At 33.3% G+C, this 18,101-nt stretch overlaps 1 protein-coding gene across 18 annotated transcripts in view; it reads left to right on the top strand.

The window, feature by feature from the left end:
* The window catches only part of MBD5 (methyl-CpG binding domain protein 5), a 432,006-nt gene that overhangs the window by 311,680 nt on the left and 102,225 nt on the right, over window positions 1-18,101 (top strand). For 2 of the 18 annotated variants that reach the window (XM_072757703.1, XM_072757693.1), the window contains exons 5-6: window positions 9,702-9,816; window positions 13,149-13,265. The exons of 11 other annotated variants lie outside the window; for them this stretch is intronic. The gene's annotated coding sequence lies outside the window, so the exon portion shown is untranslated. Of the gene's footprint in view, window positions 1-9,701; window positions 9,817-13,148; window positions 13,266-18,101 lie in introns of those variants that run through there. 5 more of the 18 variants (XM_072757694.1, XM_072757707.1, XM_072757697.1 and 2 more) reach the window with 3 other exon arrangements.

Consider the following 18,101-nt stretch of genomic DNA (forward strand, 5'->3'; position numbering starts at 1 on the left):
TAAACTCTTTATGTTAAATGTACCATATGAATTCAGAGTATTAATATTTTAAGTGAATGCACTTTAGAGAATGTACAATAGGCAGCGATTTCAAGACACACATAAAACCACTACCTCTATTCTCTCCCCAACCTCCAGCCCACCTGCCACACATTTACTTATTCTTCATGCCCCACTTTACCTGGCTAATTTAAGTATAACAAAAGCTTTGTCCAGGAACCTTTCTTGCCCTCTAGAGTTTATAATAAATCATTGTCACCACTCTATAAAGGTGATAGATTATGTATTGAATTGAGAAACATGTTTTTTTAAAAGACTTTCTATTAAGAAATTGCCTAGTTTTTGATACTTACTCTGTCATAAAGTGTTACAATATATTTTATTTCTAAAGTGGGATAATTATTAAAATAATCTCAATTTTTAATATTTTGAGTGCATAACAATTTTTTCACTGGGCACTAATATATATTTATAGTATGTATGTTATTTGCACACATTATGTATGTACTTATATATATAGACATAAAACATAATTTTACTTTCTCAAATTCTGTCCTCTTTGTATTCATAAGATATATAGTCTTCATAAACAAATTAATATTTGTTTTCTGTTCAGGAGTCAAATATTACTTACTAGTTGCTTGACCTTGAGAGTTGGCAAGTCAAAGAAAAATCCAGAGGACTAAATTGTACTTTAGTTTAAATTTTTTTAAGTTATTTACCATTTAGTAGACAATCAACAGGCAAAGACTGTCATAGATTCAGATATCACCTGATTAATTTTTGAATACACGAGTCTAAACCAAAAGCAAAAATCTAAGTAAAAGATGGGGCACCTGGATGGCTCAATGGTTGAGTGTCTACCTTTGGCTCTGGTCGTGATCCTGGGATCCTGGGATTAAATCCTGCATAGGGCTCCCTGCATGGAGCCTGCTTCTCCCTCTGCCTGTGTCTCTGCCTCTCTATGTCTCTCATGAATAAATAAATAAAATCTTTTTAAAAATCTAAGTAAGAGGCAAACTAAGAAGGACTAAGTATGCATGGATATGTATGTTTGAAGTGGGGGGAGGGTTGTTTGTTTTTAGTTTTTTATTTATTTAAGTAATCTCTACAGCCAACATGGGGCCCAAACTCATGACCCCAAGATCAAGAGTCACATGCTCTCCCGACTGAGACAGCCAGGCACCCCTGAAGCAGGCTTTTAAAATTGTTTTGATGCTTCTCTGTAAGAAAGAATATTATAACTCTTAACATTGTAAATATTAAAAGAGATGAAGGATTGTTTCCTCACAGAAAATTTAATAACTTTCTAAGGAAAGGTAAAATGTATAAGTATTTCAGCAAATAAACTAGGTTTTTATTTTAGTTTCTTTTTTTTAATTCCATTAAGAACTTTATAGTCTCCATTCAAAATGTATTATATAAAACATGTCAATAATACTTTTGCCCTTTTAATGACTGTATAACTTATTTGAGAAAATGGTCATGTGGCATCATGTAAAATTATTTTATAGAATTAAATCTTGGAGCTCTTATTTACATAAGAAAGGATTCAGCTCCAATACTGACCTACTTTTCTTTCATTCAGATTTTTTTAGTGAGTGTCTCACACCAAGATTTGAAGCCAGAATTTTATTGCAATATATTAAAAAAGAGAAACCCATTCTTGCTGTGTTTCTGCAATCTGAATATGAGGTTATACGATATCAACAACCAGCAGATGGAGGGAAAAAATGCTCTAGGAAGCTAGGCTATAAATACTAGGTTAATTCCAGAACTCTAAGATTTTCAAAATTTTGCTAAAGCTTCTCTAAATTGTCTGATCTTTTAGTAAGAAATTCGTAATTCAGAGTGGGAAAGAAAGACACAGAATCTCAAGGTAAGGTCTATGTCACTTCAGATGATTTTATCATCTTCTTACATTTCCTACAAAGGCCATTTTTGGTCCTCTAATCTCCTAACTGGTTTGGATACAAAGAAATAGCTCAATTGGGTATGTAAAAGTATTTTTTCCCCCAGCATTTTTTTTCTTCATAATGCCAGTATTAAGAGTCTCTTAAGACTCTCATTCATCTAGTGACCTTTCTATTTAAAAAAATGAATGTATTAAATTTGCTAGTGATTGAATGCCCTGTTTAAAAAAAAAAAAAAGCTGCTTTGGCTTCTATTCAATCATTCATTCATTCATTCATTTATTCATTCAGAATAAATCATATACATTCATGCTAAGTACTTTGATTGGATTAAAGTTGCAAGCATAAGAGATATGTCCCCATTCTCAAGTTGCTTACTACAAGCAAACTCTGAACCATTACAATGCAGTATAATAAATGTGATAAAAGTAGTACAATGTGTTATCAGGGTATGTAGTAAGAGTTCCTAACTTATACTGAGTAGTTTTGGAAATCAGTGATTTTGATTACCAAAGATGGGATTAAAAATATATGAGATGAATTTTGTGATCCAAATCAGCATATTTCAAGATAAGCAGTAGTCTCATTAACACTAACAATTTATTGAGTATCTGTGATACGCTAAGTGTTAGAACAAATCTTGTCATTTGTGTTAAATATCTAAAATGTTAATAGTGAAGGGATGCCTGGATGGCTCAGTGGTTGAGCATCTGCATTCAGCTCAGAGTGTGATCCCGGGGTCCTGGGATCGAGTCCCACATCGGGCTCCCTGCATGGAGCCTGCTTATCTCTCTGCCTGTGTCTCTGCCTCTCTCCCTGTCTCTCATGAATAAATAAATAAAATCTTTTAAAATAAAATAAAATGTTAATAGTGGACTTTTTTTCCTAAAAAATATTTGCCTTACTTCTGATTATTAGGCTCTTTCTAGTTAACTGGTTTATATCAATTCAGGCCATACCACTCATACATACCATTGGCTTTCTGAGGTACCCAGGGAGAATAATATGGCTTCATTAATGAAAATCCCATCCTTTACTACTAAATAGCCAACTCCAACTCATGGCCTACTAATATTGTTGGATCATTACCTTCATCCTTGGGTGTGGAGACCAGTAAATCATTATTATAATGTGAATCATCACCAGTAGAAAAGTATTATTTTGCAGTGTTTCTGGAAAGTAGCAATTATGAATTTAGAAACAACCTTAAACATAGGGAGAGATTTTTAAACACAAGAAAAAGTGGGAACACAGAAATTAAGATGAAAGGTAAGAAAGGTGAGCCAAGAGAACATGAACTCAAGTGGAGTGGGTAACAAAAGAAGATATAGTGGGCTCAAGAAGTTTGAGGAGTTTGATGGATGCAAAAAGACTTAGTGGAAAGTCACTGGTACTTGCAGTAGAGAGGTTGGGCAGCCATTATCGTTTCCTACAGTTCTGCCACCAATCTCCAGCAGCTCTGCTAGCAGGGTAACTGAGGAACAGCAGTTTAGCCTTTGAGCAGTTGTTCTAATTAGCTCTCTCGAGTGTAATGAAGACCTCCTGTAGTTGCATACTGGAATAAACACATAGTTTAGCTGGATATAGTCCTTACCTAATTTTTAAAAGAATTATATGTTGATATAGATACAAAATTAAATTTTAACTTTGGTAAAAACAAACTTTAGTGAACACTGAAAATTAGTTCTATGATATCATAAGAAAACAAGCAGACCTACTTTTTTTAATAGGCTCAAATTTTTGAGGGAGCAAGGGTGCCTGTGTGTCTCAGTCAGTAGAGCCTGGAACACTTGATCTCAGGGTCGTGAGTTCAAGCCCCACATTGGATTACTTTAAAAATAATAATAAATAAATACTTTCATACATATATGTATATATATAAATTTTTCAGGGAGCAGAAGAGATAGTATCCTTATGTTTCAACTAACATCTTTATTCATGGAAAAAAAAACATTTTCAAAAGTATGTGTGAAAACATAAGGAAAGGTCATATATTTGAAGAATCCAGTCTTTGTAGAAACCATCTTTCAACTAAATCTTTTTTCAAGAGATAGTATCTTTGATCAGATTTTTTTGTTTATTTTTTTTTTCTACGCATGACTTTGGTAGATTTCAGTCAATTCAGGCTATAATAGCTCTTCCTCATTGGTAGTATTTCATAACAGTGAAAAGTACATATTGAATAACCAGATAATGACCTAATGTAGTAGTGATCCTTGGTGACTTATATCTAATATGGGAAAAATACAAACATGTTCTTCTTTATTTGTTTTTAAAAAGAGAGGCTATACAAGTGCCATTTTTGCTTTCCTTTATTATACTTTACATCCATTATCTTTCCAATAATTGATAAACCATAAGACTTTCTGGATCATCGTGTGTTAGAACCTTTAAGATTTGAAAAATCTGGGATCCCTGGGTGGCGCAGCGGGTTGGCGCCTGCCTTTGGCCCAGGGCGCGATCCTGGAGACCTGGGATCGAATCCCACATCAGGCTCCCGGTGCATGGAGCCTGCTTCTCCCTCTGCCTGTGTCTCTCTCTCCCTCTCTCTCTTTCTCTCTCTGTCTCTCTCTCTGTGACTATCATAAATAAATAAAATAGCAAAAATTAAAAAAAAAAGATTTGAAAAATCTCAAACAGTATTGATATTATATAAATATTGATGCTGGCTGAATTAGATGGATAAGCTTCCATCTAAATGCAAGTCCCTTTTGGGGGGGGACCTCAAACCAGTTACATTTACTGGAAGATCCTTAATGAAAATATGAACCAAATAAAATACAGTAGTCATCAGGTGATTCAATCTTTTTATAGTACCGATTAGAATTATTGGTAATACTATTATTGATTTTGCGGCTTTCGTCCGCACTCTCCTTTTTCAGTGCACAAATTCCTTTTGAATGTTGAATCTAGGTTCAGCTGATTACCTTACTGACAAAATATACTGAAATATTTGATTATGTCGGAAAACCTTATTAGATGCTAGTATGCCACACCAGAATGTTGTAAAGCTTAGTACATAGCACACGGGCCTGTTTACCTGTTGCACAAAAATAAGAATCTTTGTATATGTGAGTGTGTTTACACACATAAACCTGCATGTGTTCCTGTATTTTTTTATTACAAAGTCAGATAGAACAATTCTGAATGTGTATGTAGGTATTTAATAACCCTCAATCATCTTACCATTTACGTTGTAAAAGTCTCTTGGAGAACCTGCAATATGATAGCAGGTTCTGTATTTCTTTTTATGAGTCTTAGTAAGGTGTCTTATTTTTATTTTACTTTTTTAACCTCCATAAATTACACTTAGCAAGTACCGATTGAAAACTTTTTAAGTGAAACCTAAAATTTAAAATGATATTAAAGAGAAGAAAATGAAGGCTTAGCCCCTAGTGACCTTCCATTTTAGTGTTTTCCTATGGTAGGAGAGCCTAAAGGTGACCAGTCTGTTCCCTTGCCCTGAAATTGATGTATGGAAGACAGAGTAGTACATCCTCTCAGGATGTTGGGATACTGAAGAAGATGATCTCTCAGGCAGATGTACTAGAAAACAAAACTATTTTGAATACTTGATCACTGTTCCAATATAATGAATTTATTTTGAATTCAAAGTAACATCTAAGCTACCATTATATAATGCCTGCTGCATATAAATATTATGTTAAATATTGACCCTGAATGCCATAGCCTTGGATTTTTATTTTAGCATTATTTCCAAAGTATTATACATGTTATTAATGAGAATATTGTAAGCACCAGATCCAAAACACCATAGTTTAATAGCATGTCTTAGGCTTACTGCTGATACTTCAGTAATTTTATTAGCAGCTAAGGAGTTTAGGAAAGAAATCTTTTTAAACCATCCATTTTTGTATCAGTCAAGATTCCTTATTACATATAATATAATCCTCTCTGGCCATTTTAACAATAAAGAAGACATGCTGAAAGTTATTAATTGGGTAGCTAATAGACTCCCGCAGGACCAGAGAGCAGAGCTGAAGTTACCCAGTCAGTAACATTGTAAAAGCATATTGTAGAAGCTCTTGTAGCACTTTGCATTGGCACCAAGCACTTAAGATGCATCAGTCTGAACGCAACTGTCATCCACAAAGAACCTGATATCGCCACCAGCAAATCAAGTTCTCCAAGAGGAGTTGCATCCTCAGGTTGCTTGCTTCTAGTTGCAAGCCACACTCTGAATTCGATTGCTGGAACCTAAGGTATTTATTTACCTTGCTGTAAGACAGTCTGGGAATTCTAGTTTTCTGATTCCTGCCTTACAAAAACTGGAATCAGGGGCACCTGGGTGGCTCAGTGATTGAGCAGCTGCCTTTGCCTCAGGTCATGATCCGGGGGTCCTGGGATCAAGTCCCATGTCATGCCCCCTGCAGGGAGCCTGCTTCTCCCTCTGTCTGTGTCTCTGCCTCTCTCTCTGTGTCTCTCATGAATAAATAAATAAAATCTTAAAAAAAAAAAAAAAAAACTAGATTCATACTGTAGAAAGTTAATAAAATACAGACATACCTCAGAGATATTTCCAGTTTAGTTCCAGATCACCACAATAAAACAAATATTACAATAAGCTGAGTCAAATGATTTTTTTTGTTTCCCAATGCATGTAAAAGTTGTATTTATACTACACTATGATTTATTAGGTGTGCAATAACATTCTGTACAGAAAAAACACTGTACACACCTTAATTAACAATACTTTATGTCTAAAAAATGCTATCCATCATCTGAGCTCTCAGCAAGTTGTAATCATTTTGCTGGTAGAAGGTCTTGTCCTGATATCGAGGGCTACTGACTGATTAAGGTGGTGGTTGCTGGGGGTGAGATAGCTATGGCAATTTCTTAAAATGAAACAATGAAGTTTGTCACATCAACTGACTCTTTTGTTCGTTTGAGTACTTAGACGCCATTGTAGGGTTATTCATGGGCCTAATTTAATATTATTGTATCTCAGGGAATAGGGAGGCCTGAGGAGAGGGAGAGAGATAAAAGGACAGGCAGTCAGTACAACAGTCAGAACACGCATAACAGCAAATGCTGTTGGAAAAAAAAATGGTGCTGATAGACTTGCTCAATATAGGATTGCCACAAACCTTCAATTTGTAAAAAGCGCAGTATCTACAAAGCACAATAAGACAAAGTATGCCTAAGTAAGAAAAGCATTCAAAACCATAGGTAACCAATGTCCAGAGATAATAGTTTACTAGATTAATTTTTCTCTTAAGTCTTCATTGCATCATTTAAAATTTCTAGGGGTCAGGTACAGGTCATTGTCTTTCTCTGGGAAATTTATCCCAATTTTTGCCTTCAGTAAGCACCTAAATTATTTTCTTAGTGAGTCACTTCTACCAAATGTTAGCTCCTCTAACCATCATTCATACTTGAACTGAAAGAGAGAAGTACATCTGCAATTATATAATAAGGCAGGGTTTCTCACCCTCAGCTCTGCTGACATTTTGGAATGGACAATTCTTTGTTATAGGGGGATTTCCTGTACATTGTAGGATGTGAGCAGCATCTCTGTCCTCTTCCCACTAGATGCCAGTAGCATGCTTGCAAGTGTGTGTACACACACATATACACACACACACCCACACACCCATAATGATAATCAAAATTGTCTTCAGACATTGACAGATGTTCTCTAGGCTACTAAGTCATTGCCAGTTGAAAGCCACTAAGATGCAACTATGTCTTTGCTTACAATTCATGCAAATAAATAGATGCCATCCTTGACTACTTTTTCTCCATGTCTTAGAGTCTGACCATTGAATTTGTAATTATATGTCTCTCACTGCTTCCTCTAAATTCTTTTTTCAAAATGTATGAAATTATATAAATCTAAAAAGGAGATTGAAAAACTATGTCTTCATGTAAGCCTCTAGTAATTCAGTTGCTTCCTCCAGTACTTCCCTTTTGCTTTGTTTCTTCCCATTCTGTCAGCATATTTTGTGTCCTCTCCCTTCTCCAAGGATAGTCTTGACAGTGGGTACCTATAGGAAGGAAGGAAGGGAAGAAGGAAGGGAGGGAGGGAGGGAGGGAGGGAGGGAAAGAAAAGTTGGGTTATAGTTTGAATTTAAACTTTGTGCTTCATAAATTTGGTGAATTGAGTACATATTTCTTAAGGTTATCATATGAACAAATGAAATAAAAGTATCCATTTTGTCATTACATTAAATTTACTTGAAAAGATGTTCCCACAATATAGAAATTATCTATTATGTAGTCAGGATTTGGGGTTGAGCCTTGAAACCCTCTTTTAAAAATCTTTCTGCATTTCCTTTTGTAATTCAGAACATTTCAAGGAACCAGAGATCAGCCATATAAATTGTCTTTTTCTTTTAATGCATTGTACAGTATTCATTAACTTATATATATTTTCATTCCTTAAAAAAATGAGTGTTTATGTGAGTGAAATGGTTTATATATTAATCCTTAATTATTCTAAGCAAAGATAAAATAGTAAAAAATCAGTTTAATAACCTTTGGTTTCTTGATAAATTTCAAAGTTGACCTGAATCATATTGCTACTTTTTCAAATTAACCTCCAAAATTGCTAACCTGTTTTCAGAGTTTAGGAGCATACCTTTCCAAAATTGAAGAGTAGTATCTAATTTCCTTACATTAAGCATTTCTTTTACAGCTTAATAAGTTATAACTTTGCAAGTATGAGGGCATGATTAAATTTCTTTTCATATTGCTTCTAAGTAGAATAAATAATTCAGCTTTTTATCAGTGTAGTTTCAGTTTTTATACTATATCATAAATAGCTCTCCAGCTGTGTTAGAGAGAACTTTCTTCCTTACCAGAAATACTTAAGGTTTTTCTATTATTAAAAAAGAGAGAGAAAAATGTTTATCTTATATTATCTTGGAATAACTCACTAATTCTAATCAATACATTTTTATTTATTAATTTTGGCTAGCTTTATTGTAATGCATCTTCATAGTGTCCATTATTCTAATTAAAATTCACTTAGAATTTGGTATAGCTTAGATATTTAAAAATACATATTTTTTCATATATATTTGTAAATTAGTATATATATATATGAAAAATACTTATTTACAAATTTATGGTTAGGTAGTTACATATATATATTTATTGGCTATCCATTGTTCTATTTGGAAAGTAAATATTTTGTGGCTTATATCTTCCTACTTTTAATATTTGTGAGATTTAAATTTTATGTATTATCGTTCCAAATGAAAAGGACTTAGAGAAATTGAGGTACAACATATAAAAATATTAAACATAAGAAAATGATATTAATACATTATTTGTTATGTTAAAATGAAATATCTAATTGGAAAAAATAATGTAGTATATTTTTGCTAAAGACTTCATTGAACTCTGAAAGTTTTTTAGGAACCAGAGTTTTTATTATAAAAATAACACGAATTTGAAAATATTCAAATAGCACAGAAGTGGAATAAGTAGAAAATCAGTATGAAGACATCTATTTTTAACAATGTAACATTACTCTGAAGAGCTGCCTTAATACAAAATAATCAGATCCTGCATGAAACTTAATGTTATCTCATTGCTAAGTTCCACAGGTAGAAATAAAATCTTAACGAAGAAAAAAACTTAGACTGAAGCTGAAGTATAAGCTATAAACACATTGCAGATTGGGGTCTTCTTAATGGTAAATGAGAATAATAACACCTAATCCAGAAGAAAACTAAAGGACACTAGCAAGACAGAGAAGTTAGAAGAAATAATTCTCACTTAAGATGGGAGTTTTTTCCTCTTGTTTTGTTTTGTTTACAGATCATATCAACCAAATAGGAGTTCATAATCAAAATCCAGCAAACACATAAGAAAATAAGCGAGAGCAGAAAAGACAAATTGCAGATGTAGCCTCCACCCTGCCCAGGATTAAAAGGTATTGCAATTAGCTGATATAGAATATATAAAAACAAATTTGAAATGTTTAAAAAAAATAAACTGGCAGAATTGAACTTACAAAAGTGGAATTGCCAATGACAAAGAAATCTTTAATAAATTGATATATTGGTCAGTATTTAGTGAATTAAATAGAAACTATTCCACTTATCTTAAAGGGACAATTTAATATGGGGAATTGGCTACACAGGTTATTAGAAAGAACTAGAAAAATTCAGCAGGGATTATCAGTGCAGAGTAAAATTTATAAAGTAGCCCAATCAAGGGGTAGAAAAGGAGTATATGACATCCAATCATATAAAAAGGAGAAAATGGAGTAAGTTTCAAACAAATAGAAACTTTTCCAGTTCATTTTTTAAGGCAAAAAGAGAGCTTTTCATTTTTAAGTGTAGGAGAAGTGGGACAAATGAAAAGCAAAGGGTAAGATACTCAAAACAAACCTAAATACATTGGCAGGGATCCCTGGGTGGCATAGCGGTTTGGCGCCTGCCTTTGGTCCAGGGCACGATCCTGGAGACCCGGGATCGAGTCCCATGTCAGGCTCCCAGTGCATGGAGCCTGCTTCTCCCTCTGCCTATGTGTCTGCCTCTCTCTCTCTCGCTCTCTATGTGACTATCATAAATAAATAAATAAATAAATAAATAAATAAATAAATAAATAAGCGATTACACTTAGTGGCACTCTGAAAACATAATGACATGAAATGGTTGAAAATATAAGAATAGTAAAAAGTTATCCTGGGCAAACACCAAATGAACAAAAATTAGGGTATCAATTTTAATTGAACAAGTATGACTAGAGATGAGAACTTACTACATAATAATAAAAGGTTCAGTTCACTAGAAAAAGTAACAATATTAAGCCTGCATACACATAACTTAGCCTCAAAATATATTAAATTCTGTAAAATTAAAGGCAGAAATTTATCAATATAATAATAAATTTTAATGTACATTTGTCTACATATAACTGCATACAATAGAGAATATGCATTCTTAAATGATTAACCACTTACAAAAATAGACTATATTTTTAGCACAAAAAGTCAGTACATTTCAAAGAATTGTCTTACAGACCACATCTTCTGACATAAAAGTCAATAACAAAAAGAAAAATTTTTAAATGATTATGCATTTGGAAATTTGTTTTAAAAAAGAATAACTATGAACAAAAAATAGCATCCTTTTAACTAGACAAAAATTAAACATACCAAATTTATAGGATACATAACCTTAAATGCTTACATTAAAAAGAGAGGGAGGCTGAAATTTCATGATGTAGGCTTCCAATTTAATGAGTTAGAAAATGAACATCTTTAAAAAAAAATAAGTATGAGATAACAAAGAGCAGAAATTAATGAAAGGAAAACATACATTTAGCAGGTAGGATCAACAAAGCCTGAAATTGCTTTTTTTTTAAATACCTACAAAATAGATATACCTCTGGAAGTTTAATCAGTTTAAAATTAAGGAGAAAAATCTGAAATAAACAATATTATGAGTAAAAAAATACTTACAGATCAAGTAGAAATTTAAAAGATGAAAGGATGTAAAAAAATAAGTAATGATAATAAAATAAAATAAAAGATGAGAGGATACCTTATCCAGAAGTGACTCCAAAAAAAATTGAAATCAGAAGTATTCCCATAACCATTAAATAATTAAATATTTTGTTAAAACCTTCTCATTAAACACGTACACAAGCCTCATATCATTACAACTGACCTGGTAATGGTCAAATATCCTCTGATATTTCAAATTTACATGCTTTAATGGAAGAGAAAAAAAGAAGGAATTATCCCCAAGCTCAACTACATACATCTATATCAAAACCTTAATAACCAAACCAAACAAAAAGAGCAAGAGGAAGGAAAAATACAATTCATTCTCATTTATGGAAGTTAATATCAAATCCTACACAAAACTTTAGCAAGCAGAATATAACAATGTGTTAAAAAAAAAAAAAAAAAGGAAAATACAACCGTGATCAAGAAGGGCATCAAAAGAATAAAGAATGCAAGTATGGTTTGGTGGCAGAAGGTAGAATCTATACATATCATTTAGCATAGCGAATTAAAGGAGAAAAAACATGGTCATCTCAATAGATTTTAACATATAATGTAGTATTGGTTTCAGGAGTAAAATTTAGTGATTCATCGTTTATATATAATACCCAGTGCTCATTACAAGTGCTTTTCTTAGCACCCATCACCCATTTAGCCCACCACCACACCCTTCTTACCTCCATCAACCCTCAGTTTGTTCTCGGTCTTTAAGAGTTTCTTATGGTTTTCCTCCCTCTGTTTTTATCTTATTTTATTTTTCCTTCCCTTTTCTTATGTTCATCTGTCTTGTTTCTTAACTTCCACTATGAGTGAAATCATACAATCATATATGTCATTCCAGTAAATGACTTATTTCATTTAACATAATACACTCTAGTTCCATCCATGTTGTTACAAATGGCAAAATTTCATACTTTTGATGGCTGAGTAATATTCCTGTGTGTGTGTGTGTGTGTGTGTGTGTGTGTGTGTGTGTGTGTGGTGTACCACACCTTTATCCATTCATCAGTCAGAGGACATTGGGACTCTTCTATAATTTGGCTGCTGTTGTTAGTGCTGCTATAAACATCAGGATGTATATATCCCTTCAAATCACCATTTTTGTGTCCTTTGGATAAATACCTAGTAATGCATTGATAGGTTTTTTTTTTTTAATTACAGTTAACTTATTCATGGAAGGGTAAAAAAAAACCTCTTAGCAAAACTGGAAAAGAAGCGAAGATTCCCTAGCTTGATTAAGGGTATCTGTCAAGAATATGCAGCAAATATCATTTTTAACAAAAAAATACTTGAGACATTTACTTTAAAATTGGAATAAGTCCATTTAAAATTGTAGTGGAGGTCAGAGTCCTCACAACAAGAACAGAAAAGAAATATCAAGTATAACCATTTGGAAAGGAAGAAATTAAACTACATTCGTTTGTAGATGGCATGCTGTCTACATAGAAAACTCAAAATAATTAACGGGTAAACTCATTATAGAAATATAATGAAAGTTTAGCAAGGAGACTGATTATAAAATCAATGTACAATTATAAACTGCATTTCTAATATTTAAAAAGTTAGAAAAGATACTATTTACTACATCCATAAAGATGTAAAATACAAAGAAATAATAGTGTACAAGATCTTTATGAAAAAAACTATAAACTTTATTGAGGAACATTAAAGTCTAAATGGAGGTTGCACTAATATATTTGATTAAATATAGACAAGATGTCAGTTTTTTTTTTCAAATTGGTTTATAGGTCAATGTGATTCCAGTGAAAAATCCTAACGGTGTTTGAGGAACTCTATTTGGGTCTAAATTTTATTGGGAAAGCAAAGAGCCTAGAAGAGCCAACACACTCCTATAGAAGAATAAGGTAAATGAATTTGTTCTGTTGAGAACTGAAGAAAGTGTGATATTGGCAGAGGGTTAGACAGCTTGACCAATGAACAAAATATATTGTTTTGAGATCCCTAAATATGCGATACCAAAACTTTTTTTTTTCAAAGCAAAGGAATGATGAATAGAAAATTTAAAACAGTGATGCTCTCTGAGGTAGTGTGTTTGAGGGATGGTACATGGGCATTTGTTATACTTTATAACTCACATATATGACATGTACATTATATACATAACATAGTTGTATAAGGTTCCCATATAAACTACCACAGACTTCATGACTTAAAGAATAGATATTTATTTTTTCATAGTTCTCAAGGCTAAAGTCCAAGACCAAGGTGTCAGCAGGTCTACTTTATCCTGAAGTCTCTCTCCTTGGCTTGCCTCGGATAGCTACCTTCTTACTATGTCCTCTCATGGCCTTTTCTGTGCTGTCCCACCCCTAATGTCTTTTTCCTCTCATATAAGGACAGTAGTCTATTGGATGAGGATCCCATCCTTATGACTTTATTTAACATTAATTACCTCCTGAAAGGCCCTGTCTCCAATACTGTCATATTGAGGGGGTTAAGGACTTCCGTATAGAATTCTAAGGGCACTCAACTCAGTCCATAGCAATAATTTTTAATTAAAAACTTTAAATAGAACATGCACCCCACCCTTATCCTTTTTGGATTTCAGAAATTCTTCAATTGATCCCTTTGGGAATTCCTTTTAGTATTTTTCTAAGAAAAGCAAATAAAAGAGCCTGATTAGGATAGGAATGGTTATGTCCCTTCACAGGCATATTCATAAATCACTCTGAATAAGTCTGTAAAGTCTACATCTCAAGTCAGTAAATTGAAACTCCCAGGACTCTTTAATAAACCTTATGATGGAAGAGACCAGAGAAGAAAATGTTTTGAGGTTTCTGAATATTTTATTTAATCTTAGATAGTCTCAAGGTATATTTCAAGTTGTTTTTTATCTTCCATAAAGGGCTTACAGAAATGTTGATTACTTTTTGGATAAGTTTCAAAAAACAATGTTAAAGAACAGTACTTACTAGACCAAAAAAAAAAAATCGTATCTAAAAATAAACCACATGAGTTTATATTTTAGCACACTAACAAACAAAAATGTTCAGGTTTAATTTGCAGCCCAGCTATATTTTTGACGTATTCTTGCTTTTCTCAGACTGAATGACTCAAGGACTTAATATTTCTCTGCATTGAATTTTAGCAAATACCCAGATGATTTAATGTAGTTTATACTATTTAAATCTCTTTTTCCAGCCTGAAAGTAATTTTTGATTCTAGAATGCTTTTCTTTTGACATCATATATTTCATAAGTAATGTACTTTGGGCGTCACCTAAAACAAAGAACGAGTTTCTTATCAGCAGGCAGCTTTCCCGTCTAGTGTGTTCATCTGCCTGATTTTAGTAAGCATGTAAGAAAGAATTAATGGAAGCTTCTAGATATTTTTCCAATAGTCATATTTCTTCAATTAGTCTGTATCTTGTCAAAGCTTAATAGCTTGAAAGCTAATAGACATATTGATAAAGTTGTCAGATAAAAGCAAATATTTACAAATCATTGTTCTAGAAACACATAAGTTAGTATTCATTTGTCTTAGGTTTTATATTTTTTCCTCAAGTAATATAAATATACATGTATTCTATAAAATAATTTTTATTGACCTTTATATGTATTTTTTCTATTCTCTCTGACTTGAATTATTGAAAAACAAATGGAACATTTAATATTTTTTTCTGTAGCCTCCTTCAGTCTGGTGTACTACATTATGTAAATTTCTGTTTGGCTTTTTTTCTCACAAAGTAGAAATTACTTCATTCTTTCCTGAATATAAAAATGGTGCTATTTATTGAAAATGTCTATTTTTCTAATAATGTAGACAAAGTTCATATAAGAATGGGCTTTCTGGAAGACATGATATTGTATTTCCTTATTGCTATAGCTGTTTCTACAATAAAAGCAGTATAGACAATACACAGTAACACAGCATAAATCCAAATTCCAAGTCTTTGTTAACCGGTGTGATTGTTTTTTATTGACAAGATCAACTGGAGAACTGCCAAATATTTTATTCCTTTTTTTACATTATAGACCAGTGTTTTTCAATTTACTCTATCCAGACTTCCTCTTCTATCAAAATTACCTGGGGGTACTTGATAAAAATACAGATGCCTAACTGCTGTGCTCCAGCTAGCTTCTCAGTCAGAATACCATCAGTCTGGCCTGGACATCTGCATTTTAACAAATGACATGGGTAAATTCTTAAGCCTGCTTCAATTCAGGAACCACTGATGTTCACTATAGCCTGAGTACTGAAAGAGCTTTGTTCCCTGCCTTTATAGTTGTGTCTCATCCTTCAAAATCCTTTTTGTTTGTCGAGGTATAACTCATATATAACATTCTACTAATTTCAGGTATGCATCATAATGATTTGATATTTGTATATATTGTGAAATGGTCATTACAATGATTCTAGTTAACATTCATCAGCATACCTAGTAACAAATTTTTTTTTCCTTGTGATGAGGACTTTTAAGATATCTGTTTGCAGCGTTCAAATATGCAGTACCATGTAGTCACTACGCTGTACATTATATTCCCATGACTTACTTATTCTTTTGTATGTACCTTTTGACTCCCTTCACCTATTTGGCCCTCCCCCCCAATGCTTCCAGTGATAACCATCAATCTGTTCTCTATATCTATAAGCTTGATTTTTGTTTTGTTTTGCTTTAATTCTGCATATAAGCAAAATCATATAGTGTTTGTCTTTGTCTGACTGATTTTGCTTAGCATAGTGCCCTCTAGGTCCATCTGTGTTGTTGCAAGTGGCAAGATTTTTTTCTTTTATTTCTGAATAGTATCGTATATATATATATATATATATATATATATATATATATATATATATAAATATAAAACCTTCCTTATTCATCCGTCAATGGACTCCATTAATTTCCATATCTTAGCTATTGGAAATATTATTGTACTGAATATAGGGGTACATATATCTTTTCAAATTAATGTTTTTGTTTTCTTTGGTTAAATATCCAGAAGTGGAATTGCTGGATCATATGGGTGTTCTATTTTTAATTTTCTGAGAAACCTCCATACTGTTTTCCATAATGGCTGTAATAATTTACATTCCCACCCGCAGTGCACAAGGGTTCTCTTTTCTCCACATCATCGTCAACACTTGTTATTTCTTGTCTTTTAGATAACTATTCTAACAAGTATGAGGTGATATCTCATTGTGTTTTTTATTTGCATTTCCCTGATAATTAATAATGTTGAGCATCTTTCCAAATTACTTCTTAATAGTATTATATCTGTATTTTGGCTCTAAATGAAACAACAGCTTAAGGCAAGAAGAACTAGCCTGAGCTCTGACTTGGTGTTAAATGGTCTGCCCTACACTAGTTTATTAGAGGAAGTTCTCTTCATCCTTTACAGGACGGCTGCCCTGTGTTTGTCAGGCCTGGCGTATAGACAGCACTTGTAAAATCTGTCCTATTCTCACTTGTTATGAGGAGTTTCTGAATTATTATCACTTAATATATTTAAATAAATATTTAGTCCAATATTCACTTTTGAGATATTTACAAAGAAAGATTCACTTTCATTTCTTCATTCAATGTAGTTACAAATTGAAGCAGTTTAAAACTAAGTTAAAAACATTCACTGCCAGGGCGCCTGGGTGGCTCAGTCCATTGAGCTTGAGCGTCTGACTCTTGGTTTTGGCTCAGGTCATGATCGAGAGATCAAGCCCCCTGTTATGCTCTGCACTCAATGGGGACTCTGCTGGAGAGTTTCTTTCCCTCTCCCTCCCACCTCCCCCTGCTCAAGCTCCGGTGCCTGCGTGTTCTCTCTCTCTCTCTCTCTCTCTTTCTCTCTCTCTCTCTCCTCCTAAAAATAAATAATTTTTTTAAAATTTACTAACCTTCAACCTCTTATATACTCTATAATTCTCTCCTAGGAGTTATGGTATATTTCTTTTAGTTTTGCATTACTGGGATATCCTTAGCTCCAGAAACCATATAAACCACAGACCTTCTGATATCCTTTTGGTTATATAAAGACCAAAAAGGGTAAAGATAAAGGGCTTCTAACAAATTATTCAGGTCTCACTCCTTTAAGAGTTACTGGATAGAGGGACGGGACAGGTGGGGGGGTGGGGAAGCACTACCTGCATGTTTTAGGGAACTGAAGTTTGACAATCCTATGGGAAAATATTCCTATCTAATCTTTTATTTTTTTTAAAGATTTTATTTATTCATGAAAGACAGAGAGAGAGAGAGAGAGAGAGAGAGAGAGAGAGAGGAACAGACATAGGCAGAGGGAGAAGCAGGCTCCATGCAGGGAGCCTGACATGGGATTTGATACCGGGTCTCCAGATCACATCCTGGGCTGAAGGCAGCGCTAGACCACTGAGCCACCTGAGCTGCCCCCTATCTAATCTTTTAAATTTATGTCCACCTAATCTGTTTTCCATAAGCTTCAGAATCTCCTTTTTAATCCCTATGATACTAATGTAAAGAAATAAATCACCTCAAGTCAAAAGTCTAGAATTAAGGAAAGTAAACAGAACATGAACCAGACTTTTCTGGTTCCCCTACTGATTAAAATAACAAAACAAAAAAGCAACATGGTCTGTGACTGACATCCCTCTTTTCCAAAGACATCTCTAGCCTTATGTCATCTTCACCGATTAGCAGGAAATAGATGGTGAAGCCATAATGAGACAGATTATATACCCCAAAAATCAAGAGAAAGGAACATACAGCTAATTTCATTTAT

The sequence above is a fragment of the Vulpes vulpes genome, chromosome 5 (assembly GCF_048418805.1).
Source record: "Vulpes vulpes isolate BD-2025 chromosome 5, VulVul3, whole genome shotgun sequence".
In the NCBI taxonomy this organism is placed as follows: Eukaryota; Metazoa; Chordata; class Mammalia; order Carnivora; family Canidae; genus Vulpes; species Vulpes vulpes.